Genomic DNA, 15,633 nt, shown 5'->3' with positions numbered 1-15,633 from the left:
TTGCTCAGCTAACGCTGTTGGCATTTGAGCTGCAAGTCCTTTCTTTATGAGTCCTGAGTGATTTAGCCCTGAGAAGCAGAGTGCTCTCTTAGAGCAGTCACAGCCACTCAGCACTCAGCGGCAGACAAGAGGATGGGACATTCAAGTGTTGCCTCTAAACCTCGTACATCCAAACATTTCTCCGGTTTTCATTTTGATCCTTAAAACTAGAAGCTTTGCTGGGAAAATGCAGCAAACCTTGAACCTCAATAGGCCTCTGTAGGTGTTGGTAACAAAAAGCCTTTTGGACTGAAAGTGCTGACAGTTGTGGGCCAATTTCATTCCAAAATAAGCCAATCACCAAGTTCTTTCCTTTGAATCCTATCGCAATCAAGACCGCAGACTATAGAGCGCACATAAATTAGGATGGCATATGTGGTTGGACGTGAAGGAACAGCAGTAGAAAATTGTACGGCTTTTTCGAGTTAAGAATAAAAATGTGGATCTCCTTCATCTTCTGGCCAAATCTTCAGCCAGTAGACTTGTTAACAAACTCCTGCATGTAGAGATTTATCCTCCAAACAGGCAAAAAAAACTGCACCAAGGACTTCCTCGAGGTAATAAATGAATGAGTGATTACATGTGGGTACTCAGAAGGGAGAATTGTTGGGTTTCTCTCTATAATGTCAAGGAATTTGCCCTGAGATGACTCATGCGATGATTGGAAGCTCTATAAATACAACTGCATTGAGCTGAACGTAGGCTGCACAGTTCAAACACTTGCATTCATTATTCCATGTAAATGTATTTATTTCACAGGATATTTGTTTCCATGTTTCGAGTTTTACAAGCAATTCTAGCTAGAGTGGCTAAAATAGTCAATAAAATCTAAGTAGCCTACATTTGTGTTCACATTCACTATACTTTGACCTGTCTGCAGACAAAAACAAAAAATCAGAAAACAGCTAATCAGTCACACGACTTAAATGTTCACAGCTTAATAGAAAAAGGTGTTCATATCACCCATTATGTGCTTTACAAACATAATAACTTTGCACAATTTGATCATTTTTTAAAAATTCTGTCTTTTCTGTAAAATGTTTCTAATGCAATACTCCAAAATGAGCAAAAAATACATTATGGAAAATTGAAAAAAGGTGCTTCCACTACCCATTATGTGCAATGATGGTTTGGAAAATGCCAAAAAACCAACTCAAACAAGTGTAAAAATTGACAAAATTTTGAACATTTAAAAAAAAAAGAAAGTCTTTTACATTAAGTTTTTCCAGTGTAATACTCCAAAATGAGTAAAAAATACATTGAGGAACAATTATAAATCTTTCCATCACCCATTATGTGCATTAACTCTTTGTAAAATGTAAAAAGCCGACTCAAGCAAACCTAAAAACTTTGCAAAAATTGGTAAATGAACTCAATTAGCACAAGAAACATTATGGAACATTGAAAAAAAATGTTTTCAACACCCATCCTATTACTTTCAAAAATGACAAAAAAAAAAAAATTAAAAAATTATTCCAACAAGTGTAAAAATCTAGCAAGATTTGGGGGGGAAAATGCAAATTTCATCTTTTCCATGATTTTTTTTTTTCAAATACAACACTTCAAAATGAGCAAAAAAAAAAAAGAATTCTGGAAACATAATTATTAATGTCGATTGCTATGGAGATCTGGCAGTGCTTTTTGTGCAAATGAACGGTTTATTTGAGCTTGCTCAACTTGGTGTTGAAGTCATTGTTTTGTTTTCTCGCCTTAACTATAGAAAATAATTATGGGCAAGTAAGAATTCTTTTTTTTTCATGTAGACTATGTAACTTTTGGCTTTCTATTATCATAGTCTGATCTAATCTATAATCAACAGTTGCAGAGTCATAGCACTATGATAAAACCAAAGAAGGTCATGCATGTCAGAAAATGTATTGAACATCAGATGTAATGCCTGATTGTGTCACCAGATGGAGCCTGTTAATATTTAAAGAGATGGTTTGTTGTGTTTAACAGTGTAGTGAGCTGAGGAGATGGTCACTTGGATTGCAGTTTGCAGGTCATGTTGGCGAGCAGAGAGCATTGTGGGGGTATAGCTAGCAACGATCACCATGACAAAGATTTCTGTGTAATTTAATGACTTCCATATGTCATGGTCGATTTTGGAACTTTGTTTCATGGTTTTTGGTACTTGGCCAATAAAAAGCGTGCTGACTTTATATTTTCACATGATCAAATATGCAATTATAAATTGATATTGCTGTTTTTTTTGCTCAAGCTTATATTTTGAATTTGAGCCGTGGTCTACTAGGATTCAGTTCCTATTCATTTCTTAAATTTCCCTCGGGATTATCTGTCTCTATGTCTGTCTCTCTCTGTCTGTCTATCTGTGGCATTTGTTGTTGAGTTGCTTTAGTAGATACTGTTGACAAAAGTAGCTACAGCGTCATAGGGGAAAATAACAACTCTACTTATTTTGTGTTCTTTCTATCACTTCAGAAACTTCTTTTGAACATTTTGAACCACTAATGCGTACTGCAATATTCTGTGTGACTCTGCCATTCTAATGCAAGTGGATTTAGCTGCTTTTCACGTTGGCAAACATTTGTTGGGTAGCTTGGTGTCCTCTTCATGTGTGATAAGTCTGATTCATTATGATTTGAAGGTGGATCACAATTTTTTGCGACAAATGGTTGTCATTCAGCCACTAAAAAAACTACGTGACATTTCTCTTTTTTTGTTGTTGTCATTCAGCTCAGTCTAGTTGAATATTCTTTGATAGAAGTTCTCCCTACAAGATTTCTGACTTGGAGCGGCTGTATTCGGCACCAGTCAGCGTCTCTCCCGCTCTGCAGCAGGGTGACAGTATTTACCCATCAGCTAATGGCCTGCAGGTCAGGGGTGACGCACTCTCACGTCTCCATGGCGCCCTTTCTCTTCGACCTCATCTCATGGTCATTCTGGTAATGCGAGATGACCCCGCTGGCATTAACTGCGCACACAAATATGCCGGTCTTGAAACACACATGCACCCAGAATCATATGCATGCAGACGGCCACGTAGAGGCACACTAACGGCACTGTCCATATGAAGCATTCATACACACACGGTCATATACGCCCACACACACTGCGGATGCATCCTCTTCTTATATGCATGATAGGGAGATAAAGTGAAAGGTCAGTTCCATTAGACGATCACCTTTTAATGTCACAGTGCTTGGAAAGAGCAACTGAGATCTCCCCATCTTGGCATCAGATCGCAGTGTAATCACACCACAGCGGTCCCAACCACAGCACAGGAACATTAACTTACTGGCATCAGGACAGACCGATATACTAGTGTGATGCCTTTAAACTGCCTGTTTGATCCACAAAGACTCCACAATTTACACTTTTATATGAATCTTGTGCAGTTTTATCAGTTGTTTGTTTTGCTAACATTTAATCTGTCAAAATCAAGTGGAGAACTTGAAATGAATCCACAAAAGTGCCAAAAAGAAACTGCAGTTCCTCAAATGGCCACTTGGGGCTGCCTCCAAAAGTGAGTCAATCTCCATAGACTCCCATGTGAAAACGTCCAACTTTAAAGCAGAAATAAACATGTTTACAGCCTGGTGCAAAAACAATTTTAGTCTCCATAACTGATATCGCCATTCATGGTACAGAGAGTTAATTTTTTATTCAAGTTGCCAATTTAAATTGTATTAGGTTTAAATTAATTCAAAAAATGTGTGGGTGCTGACATCATTAATTTCTCATATATTTGTTCTGCTAACATTTAATCTGTCAAAATGAGATGGCAAACTTGAAATTAATCCACAAAAATGCCAAAAATGCAATTCCTCGAATGGCTACTGAGGCTGCTTCCAAAAGTGAGTCAATCCCCATAGACTTCCATGTTAAAATGTGCAACTTTACAGCAGAAATGAACACCTTTTAAAGACTGATTCGAAAACAATTTTGATGTCTATAGCTGATTTTACCATTCATGACAACTGTATAGAGAGTGGATTTCTAACCCTTTTGAATTGTATTAGCCTTAAATTAATTAAATAAAATATGGGTGCTCACAGTAATTTCATAGATATTTGCTCTGTTAACATTTAATCTGTCAAAATCATGTGGCAATCTTGAAATTAATTCACAAAAGTACAGAGAAAAATCAAAACAAAACTGCAATTCCTTAAATGGCCACTTGAGGCTGGCTGAAAAAGTGAGTGAATCCCCATAGACCTGCATGTTAAAATGTCCAATTTTAGTGAAATGTATTCATTCAAGAGAAAAAAATGTAAACAAAAAAAAACTACAGTTTTCTCCTGATGACCTTTTTTTTTTTTTTTTTTTAACAGTGATTCAGTGTCATATAAAATGTGTCAAACTGTTTTAGAGTTTACAGATTTTTACTGTCATGGCTTGACAGTTTTTCATCGTACATTTAGGAACATTTCTTTTGGTGTACCTGCTGCACCAGACAGCTGTCTCCAGTCTCCAGCTGCACATGTGGGATGAATTATCCCCGAAAATGGAAACGGGATCAACCAGGATGTAACTGTAAATCATATCGCAGGCTTTTCTTTTCTCCGATACAGTCAGCTGGTTCGCAGTTTATCAGCTGCAGTTAAATCAGTCGAGTCCTGAGCTCCATCACAGCTGCTGGGGTATTATTTTACATTAGAAGTCTGTTTACTAAAGAGAAAATGTGTTTCTACCATATCAGGTGTTGCACTGCAGAGTTTTTTCACCGTCTTACAGCAAGAAATTTGCGCTCACTGTGGACTCGAATGCCTTAAACAGCTATATTTATTAGGGCTGGCCCGAATAGTGGTTTCTGGCCTCCGAATATTCGGGCCCTATTAAAGACGAATATCTGAATATTCGTTCCGCCCGGTAACGTCCGACGGTGGGATGAGCCGAGATGAGCCGAACACGGGGGAATGAGCTGAAGGGGGCCGAAGGCGAAGGGAAGAGACGAGCTCCGAATATTCCTATTTTCATCTGGGGGGGGGGGGGGGGGTTGATCACAAAGACATATGTGTATATGTCAGAGACATATGTATATATGTTTATGTGATCACAGGACGGGATGAGCGGATATGAGCCGATGTGGCCCGAAGGCGGAGGGAAGACAGTCACGCCGCATATTCTTTCCGCCTGGTAACGTCCGACCGGATAGTATCCGGATACCGCCGTAGCGAACGGATATTCGGGACCAGCCCTAATATTTAGAGATGCTAATCATTACAGTATTGACCACAATACAGCAAAAGGTAGCCCAGGTAACAATTAAAAACACGTTAAGTTTCTGTAGGGGGATGAATTATCATCACACATGGACAGAATCTACAGTTTTATTGAAATCACTCATAAACTATGGGATGTTTTACCTATAGGTGCACTTTTTACCTTCAGAAACACCACAGCATCTATTCTCCTGGACGGTATTATAGAGTCAATTATCCAAAATACCAGCATTAAATCTGTAACATCAGATAATTAGTAACATTGACTGTGGAAAATGAATGAAATGAACTCAAAGTATGTCTGTGTGGTTTCTTTATCCTTTCAACCTCATGGACACACTTTCCGTCCAAATTCGCGTCCTTCTTTCGCAGCTGAATTGTTCTTGAAGTATATACTGCAGCGAGCTTGTATGAAGTGGAACTGCACCACTTGACCTTTCTATTAATGACAGCAGAGGTGTCAGCGAGGAAAAAAATAACATCAAATTACTCATCAACTTGGCATTGCATTGATATGTTAATGTGAAGGTACAGTAACATGCCTGCGGTGTGATTTCAGTTATTGGCCAGCAGAAGGCTACAGAATGTGAACACTCCACTTATCCTTTTCTTAGTCATACAGTTTCCCACCATCATTGTTCTGATATTGCCAGATTATAGACAATCTCCCTTACACAGGTACACAAAGTTATGTCCACTGTTGGCAATATCCTGTGAGATATTATGTAAAACAGAGTACTTTTTTGTTTGTTTGATTTAAGGCTAATCTTCAAGTTTTTCATGAAATGGTAAGAGAGTCTGGAATGTCAAGACTTTTGTGGGAAAACAAGATATACCATGTATGGCTAATCCTGGTAATTAACAAAACAAGAGTTTAAAAGTTAAGGTTAACTCTCGTATGTGTGTAGTTTTAGATTTTATACAATAAAAGCATGACTGAACGCCCAAAATTCAATCTAAAATTGGTCATGACAAGGGTTGGTCGTACATGTTCTAACTTTCTTTTCCCCCCAAAAGAGTCTTGACAATTCTGATTTGCTCATCATTTCTATGACAAAACTTGTATATAATATTAACCTTGAATTAAAAATGGGCCAAAACCAAATGCCACCCCTGAAATATTGGAATTTTAGACTATAAAGGCTAAAAGTATGCAAATATGGAAAACATGAGAGTGAACCATAACTTTTAAGCTTGTATCTTGGTCATTATCAGAGTTAGCCTTCATATTGCATATTTTCCATCTTTATACTTCAAAAGCATGACAAATTTCAGTGGTGGTTTTTGTGTGTTTTTTTGTCCCCTTTAAGGCCAATATATAGAAGATCTGCAAGTTTTTTTTACTGTAATGATGAAATAAGCTGGATTGTCAAGATTCTTCTGGAAAAAAAACAAGCTATAGCATGTATGGCTAACCCTTACAATGACCCAGACAGGAGGGTTGCCATTTGTATTGCATATGTTTAGCCTTTATATTACTACAATATGACAGAATTCCTCACATTCGGTGAAGGCATTTGGCTCTGCTGTGTCGTTTTTGCACGATTTAGGCTAAATTTTTTTTTTTTTTTTAAATATGCCAGTTTTATCACTGAAACTATGAGAGAATCTGGATTTTCAAGACTGTTGTGGGGGAAAAGAACTAATGCGAGTATGGCTAATCCTAATAATGACCAAGATAAGAGGGTTTACTCTCATATTTGCATAATTTTAGCTATTTTACTACAAAAGCATGACATAATTCCCAAGATTAGGCCGTGGCTTTTGGTTTTGTTGTGTTTTTGCTTGGTTTAAGGCCAATAAATAAAAGATCTGCCGGGTTTATCATTGAAATGATGGAAGAATCTGGGTTGTCAAGGCTCTTCTGGAACAAACAGGCTATCAGATATATGGCTAACCTTTAGAATGACCGAGACTAAAGGGTTAACTCTCATATTTGCATAGTTTTCGCCATTTTACTGCAAAAGCATGACAGAATTCCCAGAATTAAGTCGTGGCTTTTGGTTTTGTTGTCTGTTTTGCTTGGTTTAAGGCCAATAGATATAAGATCTGCAGGATTTATCATTGAAATGATGGAAGAATCTGGATTGTCAAGGCTTTTCTGGAAAAACAGGCTGTCGTATATATGGCCAACCTTTATAATGACCAAGATTAAAGGGTTAACTCTCATATTTGCATATTTTTAGCCCAGAATTCCCAATTTCTAGTCGTCACATCTGGCAAAAATTTGCTGTTCTGAACTGGTCCAATGGTCTGAGGATTCCTCCAGTGATCCAGAAGTTCCAAAACACTGTCGCTGTTTTGGATCGTTCTTTAGCGTTCAACATCCACAGATGCACAGATATTGCTTGAACTCTCCCCAGAATATCAAACACATTAGCGAAGGTATTCCTCATTTCAAACCCATTGTGCTTGGGCTGTCAGAACGCTGTTCCACCGTTGTGCTCTGTAAACCTGCTCCGTCCACCACCACTGTGTAGATGAAGCATATTTTAATACCACTTCCTGGCAGACCAGCGCGTTGTTGTGGATGATTGGCTAGGCCCCCGAATGGCCCTGATTGGCTGATGTCAGGCTGGATTTTTCTGAGGCTAATCCCACGCAAAACACACAATTGAACACACACACACACACTCCAGACACGCCCACACACACAAACGGCAAACGCACACACAAACACAGGTGTTTCCTCTGTATGCCCGCCACATTGTCTGAATGTTAATTACATGCAGAAGGCATCTGGGCCCGTCCATTGCTAATCCTCTTTTAATTATATGTGTCCTCACAATGACACAAGGTTTACAATGGTGATTACAGCCGTATTAGACATAGTGGAAAATAGGTGGTGGTGGTGGGGGGACGTCGAGGGAAATGGCAATCATGATAAAGCAAATAAGAGAGCTTGTTTGTTCGTGCCGTTATGCAGTGATAGCGGTGCTGCTTTGTTTGTCGTGTTTGCTTTCGCCGCGATTTCTTTTACGGGTTGAAATCTATTTCATGAGAACATTTTTGAGCTTTTATGTGTTTCCAGACTAGAGATTGGAACAGTTAGCATGTCAAAGTCACTCCGTACAATGCAGTAGGTGTACGGTGGTGTTATCTATTGGACAATGTAAGAAGCTGTAAGTGCAACACTTATCAGCTTATAATGATGTTTTATGGAGGATTTTTGCAAACATTTGGCTATTTACGCAACTGTTAGATGCAGAACTTGTAATTTTCAGTTAAATTTCTCTTTTTTTTGCTCTTCTTCCATCTTCACCAACTCCTGATGGCTCTCTAGCTCTAAAAAGTTTTACTATGTTCGTCATTTGTTGCTAGGCAGGTTTGTTTCAACCTTCCAGTTGTGTTGCTGGTCATACTGGCCCATTTTAAAGTAAAAGAAAAATAATCTCAAAGTTAAAAGCATTTTTTCTTAATGAAACTTCTTAAATAGGTGTAATCAACATATAAAATGGTATGTCTCGTGTTTATCACAGCTCTATAAAAGGAAAAAAATTCAAAATGTAAAGCAAAAATTTAAAAAAAAAATCTCTCATGCAAAACTATCGTATTTTATATGCAAGTCTTTCCAATGTCCATTAAAAAAAGTTTTAACATGCATTTTTTTAGGAAAAATATGGAAAAAAATAGTGAAAAATACAAAGAATTATACAAAACAGAAAAATACAAAAAATAATAAAATATCGAAAATAAGAAAAATACAGAGAATTATAAAGAGAAAAGCATGAAAAATATACTAAAATATACCAAAAAATCTAAATAAGAAAACATACTAAAGTACAGAAACTGTTTTATAATATTAAATGTTTTTCGTTTTGATACAAAAGCAAAAAAGCAAATATTATCCTATCAAAGGACTGAAAATGTGGAAAGGTGACAAAAAAACAAGGTCTGGCATGTGTTGCTAACTCCTATAACGAACAAAAAAATGAATTTGAAAGTAAGTCTTTGTAGGGCGCACAGAGTTTCATAATACAAAAATGTGTTGTTTTTCCCTTTGATTTATGACTAATGTAGAAAATCTGCAATTATCATATTAAATGATGAGTAGCTGAGACTATTATGAAAAACAATGTATAACACATGTAGGTAGCCCTTTAAATGACCAAGATAGGAGCTTTAAAGTAAAAATAGTGATTTTATTCTGAAAACACAGCCTATTCTCAATGTTTTGCTTCATAGTGACATATCTTTGTATATCCACCACTGGCTGTGCATAAAGCTCTGGCCTTGAGTCAGTAACATGGATAATGTGGAACTCTCCACACCTCTGCTGTCCTCCCACATCCTTTCACAAGTGCTGCTCCTGCCGATTTAAAAATAATAATAATAATAACAACAAAAAACAGCAAAGGGATTCCTACTATTTCCTACGTCGCTGTGTGTCCTGTTAAATGAAGTCTGTGTTTGAACCTGCTGTTTGTGAACCAAGAAGGAACGTCCCCGATGGAGACACATCCAGGACCTGGATATCTGGACACAAACGCACTCTGTCCCGTTCACCTCCTCTGGTCTACAGGGTCCTGAGGGAGCTCCTCTCGCTGTGTGGGAGGCACCATGAATAAAACGCCCATTTGACCCTCGTCGCCATGAAGCCCGTCTTTGTTGGGCCTCACAGGACCCTCTTTATCCCTCCTCCGTCCTTCTTCCCTGTCGCTCTCAGATGAAATCTTGCCCTTTTGTTTTCCCCTCCGTCCTGTCGTGGTGAGGCCTTTTCATGTGATATTCATGAGCGTGTTTTTTTTTTTTCCTCCTGGAGACGTACAGTGGACAGCACATAGCGACAGCGACCTCAGAACGTCGGCCAAGTTGACCTCCGACCTCCGGCGGCGCTGGCGAGCTGCTTGGTAATCACGTGGGCCACAAAGTAAAAGATCTGGAAGCGGAGACGGGGCGCTGTCTGAAGAAACTGCTGTATGGAGGGTGGAGTTTGATGCCCTGTAAATAAAGTAATTGGGGAAAATGCACGAAAAACCGGAAACTGAGATGTCTATTGTAAAATAACATTAAGAACGTGTACAGTTAACTGTTAAAAGCATTAATAATATCTATTATCTCAGATAAAGCTGCATAGACTTCAAAAATTTTATTTTTACAGATTTTTTGTGTGTCAAATACACCAAAATATCAAAGCAATTACAAAACCAACATACACGTCTAAAGTACAAAAGTTAACTTTTAAACCTGAGGTACTGAAGTTTCATGCAAATTATTTCAGGATTAACTTCAATAATGTTGGAACAGAGCACAGGGCTGCCAAATACTGTAATTTTTCTGATTATTGGGTTCAAACAGCAAAATTCCTGTTTAATTTTGCTTAATTTTCTTTTGCCAAATTGTGAATATCCGCATATTGCTGCACAGTGTGACATTTCCACTAAAGTTTGCATGATGACATGCTAAATCCAAATAAAAAAAGTAGGATTGTTATGTAAACGCTGCTCCAAATAAAACTGAAGTCTACCTTAAACACCTTTTAATATTAGAGTCATAAATTCTGTTGACTAATTGCAAGAGAAAAAAGTGATTCATGGATGGAAATTTAGCGTTTTTAGCGTTTACCAAACAGTTAAGACTTCTAAACGGCCCGTAAACATCCATAAGCCTTGAAAATGGTTCGCAATCTTTAGAAATTTGCCTTCAGTTTGTTCTGCTTTGCAGTCCCGGCATGCTTCAGTGTGCTCCTGTGTTGATTCTGTGGCATCTCATTCAGGCGTTGAAGTTCTAAAAAAGCGCAGAGAGCTGCTTCACAGAGCTGTGGGTCTCCGGAGGCCAAGTTCAACACCGGTTCAACATTTTATTTACTAAAAGTTCACATTAAACGCAGATGAGATAAGGGCCTTTTCCAAAACGGTTCCTAATTTTTTTAAATTCCTGCACAGAAAACACTGGCTTTGTGTGTGTTTTCAGCCTCAGTGCGGGTCGTTTCATCAGCGTCTCTTCAATAATAAAATGCTTCCGAGGCGTTTATTTTTTTACTGAACAGCTTTGGCTGTAAATCTGCTGCTGAGGGAATTTCATTAGCGAGGGTTTCACTGGATTTTTAGCATCGAATGAGGTTCTAAATGCTGCTTTATGATGGATTTTTGCTAGTAATATTATTGTTTTGACCCTATATGGGGACAGATTTAACCCTCCTGTTCTCAGGAAGAGCAATGATGACCCGGGGCTTGTATAATTATCTAAAAATGTCAGAAACTCATAATAAATATTATTTATATCTAATTATTTGTTCCATTACTCATCATTTCTGTCAATATTTAGTGCAACGGTGTTCTTTATTTCTCACAGTTCAGGGTTCAATGAAGATAATTCACCAGTTTTTCATAAAAATGCATGTTAAAACATTTATGGACACTACTGGACAAAAGTTTGAGACCACCCCACTTTGTCCATTTTTTGTATTGTAAATTATGCATGTTAATGTCTCATTGTACACTGAAATGAAAGCATAGAACAAATAAACAAAAGAAGTAAAAAAAGAAAAATTAATTTAGAAACCAATCTGTATTTAAGCTTTGGACTCAAAGTAGCCACCTCTGACAGACTTAACAGCTGAACACACTTGTAGCATTCTTTTCACAATGGAAGCCAAATATTCTTCAGAAAGTTCTTCCTAACTCTTTTGCAGAAGTTCCCATAAGTGTGTCACACTTGTTGGTTGCTTTACTTTCACTCTTCTGTCCAGTTCATCCCAATTCAGCTCCACAGGGTTTAAGTGTGGAGACTGTGCTGCCACTCCATGTTTTCCATCTGGTTCTTTTTTAGCTTGGACTGATGTTTTGAGTCATTATCTTGCTGTAGGATGAACCTCTAACCAACTAGAACATACCAGAGGGTACTGCATGGAGCTGCAGAATGTTGTGGTAGCTGTTTTGGTTCAGGGTTCCTTTCACTTTACAGAAGTCGCCGTCCCTGGATCCAGTAAAACGGCCTCAGACCATCACGCTTCCTCCTCCATGTTTGACAGTTGATGTCACACCAGCGCTCGATTTAGACGATTTTTAGTCGCAAATGGCGACCCGGCGACCGTCCAAATCGAGCGCTCGATCGAGCTGAACCGCGTATCATGTTTTCTTCATGGAGGCAGCCACTTTATATGATGTCATCAACCTCCTATCATTCCCAGCGCTCGCGACGACCTGGCGACCCTCTAAATCAAGCACTGTGTCACACACTGAGGAACCATCCTTTCTCCTACTTGATGGCGTACAAAAATCCTGCATGATGAACCAAAGATTTTAAATTTCATTCATCGGTTCATAATACCTTCTCCCAGTCTCCAGTAGTCCATTGGTGGTGTATCATGGCCCAGGCGAGCCTCTTTTTCTTATTCTGACGTCTTAGCAACGGCTTTCTTGCTGCAACTCGACCTGTCAAACCTGCAACTCCAACTCTTCTGTTCACAGTTGAAACTGAGACTTCTTACTATGGCCATTACTGAGCTGTGCTTGAAGCTGTTATCCTGTGAGTTGCCTATCATCAAGCTGTTCACTCTCAGAAACTTGTCTTCTGATTTTGCTGTAGCTTTGGGTCTTCCAGACCTCTTCCTGTCAGAGTTTCACCCAGTTCCTGAGTGCCTTTTGAGGCTGAAGAAAACTGTACTCGCCTTAACTTTCTTCATAAGGCCTCTCCAAGAAAGACCTCCATTTTTAAGTGTTATGCTGGTCTGTCTCTTCTATTGTTAATTGCCTTTTCCTCTCCATTTTTATTTCAACACACTACTTTCTTCAGTGCAATACTGTTCAAGTAATGTTCCAGCACAACTTTGATGCAGACAAAGGGGGTTGGAAGTAATCAAGAAAAGCTGGGACACCTGTTGGATTTGGTAGCACCAACTTTCAAGGCTTGATCAACCTCCATTGCCACAGAACAGGTTTAAGTTGTTAACCCATTTCTTGTTCCCTGAAAAAGGCCATCTTTTTTTAAAGTTTGAAATTCACATTATTTTTCAGTTTGGGATAACCTTAGATTTTCTTCTTAACCTCTGACAGTTCACCACTGAACTTTGGTACATTTCAAGCTATTCATTGGCCTTGAACTACTTGAACTTTAATAAAAAGTGGAAAAATCGGGGCATTCTAAGGCTTTTGGCTGGTTGTGTCCTTATAAAATACAATAGTTGTACATGATATTGATTCTTTCAAAATTTTATTTTACGTTTTTGATTTCCTTTTTCGATGGAATTGATAAATCATCATGAGACACCTCCTCTGCTCTGGTTGCAAATATGTGGAATTAACTATTTTCATTTTATATGTTGTTTGCACTTATTAAACCAACAAGTTTCACACTGAAAAAATACTTTTAGCCATTTTTTTAAAATAGATTTTTTTCACTTTAAATGGGTCAATTTTATCTGCAACATACCAGGAGGATTAAAATACATAAGTTTAAGTTTGGGAAAAGTTTACATTTTGGACAAGTTCATTCCACCGGACCGCAGAAGTGAAATACACCCACATAGTTAAGTTAATATGCACACCAGCAGTCACAACACTTTTTCTTTGCAGTTTCTGAAAGAAAGCATACAAATCTATAAAACGCCCAAACGGATCGGGGCCGGGGGCGGCGCTGCCTCACCCCTGACCCCGCCGGAGCTCCGGCTCAGAGAGTGCAAGCAGGAATGAAGGATGTTTACAGAGCTCGATCTGCTGTCTCGCTCTGTCTGCCTCCACCTATCTGTTCTCATTCTTCAGCCCTGCCGCTATCGGCCAAAACTCCAGCGATTTAAATTCTATCTGGGCTCCGAAACATCTGTCAGCGCCTTATCTGTGGATAATGGAAAGATTTAGTGGTGTTCAGATTTTTTTATGGAGTCGACTCCCCTTCACTCTGTCGCCACTTTTTGCTGGGCTCCTCCGGCTCACATAGATCATCTCTCAACGCCAACACAGCGTGCATACCTCACACATGCATACATGCAGTCATACATGCATGAACTCGCAGACCATCCCCCCTCTGAAGCCTTCTCTTCCTCCGTCATGCAGGATTCTTTGCTTTCCACAGGGAAGCTGCTGTTTGGTTGGTTGGTTGGTTGCGGCAGCTTATTCTAAAATGATAAAGCCTACTTGATTTACAACTGTTTGACAACATGTGACTGTGAAAGCCGGTTTTGAAACTCTATTACCAAGCTTTTTTGTCAAATTGTAGCATTTACTGCATGCAGATGAGTTCAAGATTGTTGCTACAGAGCATTAAAGAGCAGAGCAGCCAGTGAAGACTTTTTTTTTTTAACCGCTGGATTTTATTTTGAAAAGCTGTATGTCATTGTTTAATGCATCACAGCACAAAATGTAAAAAAAAAAATGTACATACTAAAATGGAAACCTGTAGGCCGAAAGTAGCAACTCAAAAAACTTTCCAATCTGCAGAGTTAAAATGGCAACATGAAAAAAAAAACTTTAAAAGATAGATTGTGTACATTAAACAAAGTGCAACACGAACAACTAAGCAACTCATTTTCTGCTTATTCTGCATTTGTTGACTGATTCTGTGAAAGTATCGCTGAATCCACTGCACATCTGTCCTCTTTAACTTGCATTTTTGGTGAAATTGTCAGATGTTGTGAAATCAAGATTTTTAAATTTTAATTTGTAAATTAAAGTTCAAGTTGGTAGAGATCAACTGGCAACATAACAAAAACATGAAAAAAGCTGACTTCTTATGTAGGTACAACTCCAAATATAAACAAAATTCCTCTTAAACCCTGTAATAAAGTGATAAAGTTCAGTCCTTGCATTAAACAAAGTGCAACATGGACATGGTGGATATTTAAAAAAAGCAAATTTTCTGACTATTGTGCGGTTTTTATTAACAAATTCTGTAAAAATATCACTGAATTTTCTGCACATTGACCATCTTTAACTTCCATTTTTGAAAGTGAAATTATCAGATGGCCTTATAAAATCAGGATTTGTAAATAAAGGTTTCCATATTAATGTACACATTTCTACTTAAACGCCTTAGAAAAGTGAAAAATGGAAGTTTGTGCATTAAAGAGAGTGCAACATGGAATTTATGTTCTACTTATTGTGCAGTTTTTGACTGATTCTGTGGAAATATCGCCAAATTCTCTGCACATTTGTCATCTTTACCTCATGAACTGATCAGATGATGCGATAAAATCATGATTTCCACCAGCCTCCTCTGAACCCTTCCTCCCTCCTGGCCCTCATCCTTCCTCCTTCCTTCCTTTCCTCCTCTTCCTCCTCTTCGCTCTCGCTGCCCTTCACTTGCTTGCTTGCCACCAGCTGGGCTTGGCAGGCTCCCAGGCCGCCCCGGGTTCTGCTCCGCCAGCTTTTCCGCTCTGGCACGGCACCACAGGCCCGGCATGCTGTGTGCATGTGAGCGCAGAGACCCGCAAGTTGGTATACATTTATTTTCACTGAGGATTAATTAATTT

At 38.6% G+C, this 15,633-nt stretch overlaps 1 long non-coding RNA gene across 1 annotated transcript in view; it reads left to right on the top strand.

Annotated features, from left to right (window-relative positions):
* LOC127537092 (uncharacterized) overlaps nucleotides 1-15,633 on the top strand; it is a 113,640-nt gene that overhangs the window by 72,782 nt on the left and 25,225 nt on the right. The window lies entirely within an intron of this gene.

Source organism: Acanthochromis polyacanthus, chromosome 1, assembly GCF_021347895.1.
Source record: "Acanthochromis polyacanthus isolate Apoly-LR-REF ecotype Palm Island chromosome 1, KAUST_Apoly_ChrSc, whole genome shotgun sequence".
Lineage (NCBI taxonomy): Eukaryota > Metazoa > Chordata > Actinopteri > Pomacentridae > Acanthochromis > Acanthochromis polyacanthus.
The sequence above is the reverse complement of the archived record's forward strand: the minus strand, read 5'-3'. Positions and strand labels throughout refer to the sequence as shown.